The following is a 5,191-nucleotide window of genomic DNA, read 5'->3' as shown; positions in this document are numbered from 1 at the left end:
GCTCTCAGTTTCCCAGTCCTGTCTCTGTTTGTCCCAGCCAGAAGTTTGCACCCTGTTTTCCAGTCCTAGCCCTGCCTTTGCTTCAGCCTGAGCCTGTTCCCAGTTCTTGCCTCTGCCTCTTAGTTTGTTCCCTTCTGTTTCCGTTTCTTCTTGGTTATTTGTGTCTGGTAAGTGTTGTATCAGTCTTCACCAGTGTATAAGTGTCCTCCTTTGTACTGGGGTTGGCTCCTGGTTCCAGGAGGCAATTCCAGCCTCCATCCTTGTCCAGTGTTATACGTTGTCTTTCATGCCTAACAGTGACAGTGCGCTATGTTTTCTCAGGAATCGCCACTGTGTTTCCAGACGGACCCACAAGAGCATGTTTTGTGTATGTAAGTACTTTCCTTGTTTGTGCTCTAGGGTCCAGAGTCAGAATAATTTCTGCTGCCTCCTTTCTATGGGGCTGGCAGGGTGACTATCTGTAAGAGCAAACTGCACAGAGGCATTGACATTCCCTGTCACTGTGGGAGTTTCTGCGTCTTACTCTGTGTACAACCCCAGCGTGTTTGTCCCTTAGTAATCTGTTTCCTGTTTGTTCACACAAGGGTTGCTTTGCTTTTACTTTCCTGTGTGTATCCATAGCTGTCCTTTCCGTGTATGCCTTTAGCTGCTCTTCTGCCCCAGTATACTACCTCTTTAGGATATTTGGTGACCTCAAGGGTTGTCCCAACCAAAGTCCTGATCAGACCCGCCCGAAACTGTGACAGAATGCATGACCCAAAAATGTCAAGCTCCCCAGGCAGCAAAGGCACACACAGACCTAAAATGCTTTCCTGCCATGTTAAGACACCCCTTTGTAAACCTTTACATTCTCTGAAGACCTCTAAAAAAGGCCTTAGTTTAAAGGATAGACTTGTTAAAGAAAATCAAAGATTGCAAATTCAGTACTACATTGCGTGGCTTGCTGATCCATCAATGTTCAACTATTATGATATCTGTGATTATGACCCCCAATCCCTGTCTGTAGAAGAATTACAAAGCAATAATGAGTTTTTGGAGGTTCTATTACCTCAGACAGGGGAGAATGTTCCTAACAGTGAAAGTGCTTTTGCTACTTCTGCACAAGACATTTACTCTCAAGAAAAACTGGTTAATTCCTTGCCTCATGCTAGTGCATCCCACGTTCACTTCCAGTACTCTGCCAAAACAAAGAACCCTGACACTGTTCAAGAAGCCACACTAGGGATTCCTTTGTTTTCTGTTGAGTGCTTCAGCCCATCTAGGCCAGTTTCTAAGAATTCAAAGTGCAGTGCTGACTTGTGTAAAGATCTGCCAGTCCCTCAGTACTTTCAAGTCAGCAGTGTAGAACCTGTATCAAATGGATCAGTAAAGACTGTGGGATTCCTTAGTTCCACTCAAAAGGCTTGTGCTCTTCTCAAACTGGATGACAATACACCAGTCTCTATCCCCAAAAGCTCTGCTAAACCCTTTTCTATTCTGAGTGGGTTTGATAACAATATGGACATACACACACTAAAAGAGCAGTTTTGGCAGATTAAAAGGCAGATATTGGACTTCTATGATGAATATGTTGTAACATACACAAGAAATCTTGCACGTGGGCTCTTTTCATCAATGCATATTTCACTGTTGCCAGAACCAGACATTCTGTTTATCTGTAAGGTAGAAGAAGTAACAGAGCAGCTGATGGAAACTACTGCAAGGCAATTTGAAAACCTGAAAAAAGAAAATGATCACCAGCTTTGGCTTAAAGAACAGTATGCTACTTCGTGTGCCTCTGCAAAGACTACTATAGAGCAGATTGTCCCTTCTATTAATGACAGTCAAAAGACAGCTCCAGTTATAAATATATCAGCCTCTTCTTCAGACTCTCTCTCAGCCTGTAGTTCTCCAGTGAAAAGTTCTGTACAGTTGACTGAATCTCTGACATCTCTGAGAGATTTGACACCTCTTGATTCATAGGATGGATCAGAGTCTTCAGAAGGAAGTGTCTCAGCCCCTCTAACAGAAAAAATAAAGCTACAGGAAGAAGAGAGTTCTGATGCAGACTCCAATAGCTGCACCTTAAGAAACCAAGATATGACTTTATTGGAGATTAATGGCAAGTTGTGCAACAGTGTTGAAGAATCTGAATCTAGTGATGACAGTGGTTCCTGCCTTGCTGTGAACAAACCTGCATATAGTGCTGTTCAAATGGCGCACACACCAGAATTTTCAGATTGTGGGGATACTCCTGCCCTTTCAAGATAATGAAGAGACAGTTACTGTTTCAAGTGAATTAATGGATTTTTCTGACGGTGAAGAAATACCTGCAGTTATATAGAATGTAACGGACTTCTCAGAAAGTCTAAAAATCTCTTCGTTGTCAAAGCAAACCATGGAAATTTCAGACAAGGAAGAAAGCCAGGAATCTGAAACTGAACAGCATGTCATAAGAAATGTCAGCCTTCTCCTAGAACTGGACACAGTTGCAGCCTCAACCACTGATCCTGACCTGCTGATCCCTGCCAATGTGTATCCTGTTTCCAGCTCCACGGTTAGTGAAGAACAGATCTCTGATCTACCGGTATCTGATCTTGATGTAAAACCAGACACACCTATGTCACCTGCTGTGTCCCTGAAATTAAAGACTCCTGAAAACCAGCAATCTGAAACCGAAGCTCAAGTACTAGTACTGAAAGGTGTAATATTTCCCTCTAAAACTAAAGGCTTGAATTTGAATCTTGTATTCGAAGATCTGATGTTAAGTACTGTTCTTAGTGTTTTATTAAAAGAAACCATCATCAATTCAAAGGCTAGAGCTGAAAATGTAGGTAAAAGTGTAAAGGTGATTTCTGAAGAGACTCCAGTTCTATTTCTTTCCAAAGAACAACCTTTCAGTGTTAACAGAGTTGAAGATCAACTACCTGTTGTAGAAATGCTTTGAAAAGAAACCATTTCTGATACCACAAATACACCACAGAGCACTTGCAATGAAGAAATCCCAGTCTTGTCTGAAGATCACCCTAAAGAATTAGCTTGTGGCACTTCTACATTTTCAGATGTTATTCCAGTTTCTAAAGACTTGAAAACTCTTGTTGCTCCTGAATTTAATACTCTGAAGTCATCCAAGACGAAAGGAAATTCTGACTTTTTCATGTTTACCTTGAGAAAACCAGATCCCCATGTCTCCCAAGTCTCTATGCTTTGCAAACCTCAGACCACAACCAATGCAAATACTGCTGCAGAAACAGACATATCCTGCTTGTCGGAAGGTGTTACAGACCTGACAGTTACTAATACGTCAATTATCTCCTCCAAAGAAGAAAGTATTAAACAGGAAACTGATGTCCTAAAGAGTACTGCCCATAATGCCATTCCAGATCTCCTTGCTCCTGAATCCACTTCACCAGAAACCAACTCCATGCACTCCTCCCATATCAATCGAAAAATAAAGAGGAAAGACATCAGAGCCCATATGGTTATTAATACATGCTTTGCTCATTGGAAGATTCACCTATGGCAGGACTGTAAACCTATCCACCAAGGTTGGTGTTGGATTTTCTTACTGTGGCTTTTCCTCTTCAACTTTTTTCAGCCGAAGGTTCGCCTTCTCTTCTTGAGCTGACTGGTGGGAGGGGGTATACTGTTACGACTCTGTCGTCCCATTTCTATGGGGCGCTGTAAGGGGACTGTCGGAAGCCTGGGAATCACCTTGAACAGTTATCTAGAGTCCCTTGCTGACTCCTGTTTGTTTCTCTTTTCGCCATGGAATACTTTTGTGGTACTACATTTGCTTCCTGGGACTGCAAATCCCATAATGCACAGCCTGGTAGTCAGGAAAGCCCGGATTCTGTTTTCCATTGTTTTCTATGGGAGAAGTCTAGTTACTCCTTTTCTCCGGATCCTCTCCTCCAGGACTTGCAAGTGTCTGAAACTACACACACCTGAGACCTCTCCTGTGCAGCCCAGCTTGGAACTGCTTATAAGCAGCCATTTTCTCAAGATCCCCGTCGTGCATTGGAGTTTGATTCCTTTGTGTTACAGACCCTTTATCGGATGGTGTTCCAGTTTTGTTCCTGTTCCTGTTCCTGATCTGTTCCAGCTTGAACCTGTTTCCTGTTTCTATGCCCTGCTCCTGATTGTTCCAGCCAGTGTCTGCTCCCTATCTCTTAGCCTTGTACCTGTTTGTTTCCTCCAGAGCCTGCTCCCTGTTTCTCTATCCTGCTCCTGCCTTGTTTCAGCCTGAACCTGCTCTCTGTTCCCCAGTCCTGTTTACTGCTTTTTCCTACTCCCTGTATTCCAGCCATGTCCTTGCCTGTTCCAGCCAGAGCCTGCTCTCAGTTTCCCAGTCCTGTTTCTGTTTGTCCCAGCCAGAAGTTTGTGCCCTGTTTTCCAGTCCTAGCCCTGCCTTTGCTTCAGCCTGAGCCTGTTCCCAGTTCTTGCCTCTGCCTCTTAGTTTGTTCCCTTCGGTTTCCGTTTCTTCTTGGCTATTTGTGTCTGGTAAGTGTTCTATCAGTCTTCACCAGTGTATAAGTGTCCTCCTTTGTACTGGGGTAGGCTCCTGGTTCCAGGAGGCAATTCCAGCCCCCATCCTTGTCCAGTGTTATACGTTGTCTTTCGTGCCTAACAGTGACAGTGTGCTATTGCTGTTTTCTCAGGAATCGCCACTGTGTTTCCAGCTGGACCCACAAGAGCGTGTCTTCAGTATGTAAGTACTTTCCTTGTTTGTGCTCTAGGGTCCAGAGACAGGATAATTTCTGCTGCTTCCTTTCTATGGGGCTGGCAGGGTGACTATCTGTAAGAGCAAACTGAACAGAGGCATTGACATTCCCTGTCACTGTGGGAGTTTCTGCGTCTTACTCTGTGTACAACCCCAGCATGTTTGTCCCTTAGTAATCTGTTTCCTGTTTGTTCACACAAGGGTTGCTTTGCTTTTACTTTCCTGTGCCTATCCATAGCTGTCCTTTCCGTGTATGCCTTTAGCTGCTCTTCTGCCCCAGTATATTACCTCTTTAGGATATTTGGTGACCTCAAGGGGTGTCCCAACCAAAGTCCTGATCAGACCCGCCCGAAACCGTGACAAGACCACAGATGAGGAATACCCTTTGATAAGCTTCTTCCCGATGTTCACAGTGACCGACTTGCCAACCGAATTACAAGGAACAGTGACAGAGAAGGTGTGGGACTTGACAGGAAAAGAAGTGGGACT

The sequence above is a fragment of the Pleurodeles waltl genome, chromosome 11 (assembly GCF_031143425.1).
Source record: "Pleurodeles waltl isolate 20211129_DDA chromosome 11, aPleWal1.hap1.20221129, whole genome shotgun sequence".
In the NCBI taxonomy this organism is placed as follows: domain Eukaryota; kingdom Metazoa; phylum Chordata; class Amphibia; order Caudata; family Salamandridae; genus Pleurodeles; species Pleurodeles waltl.
This window is presented reverse-complemented; position numbering follows the sequence as displayed.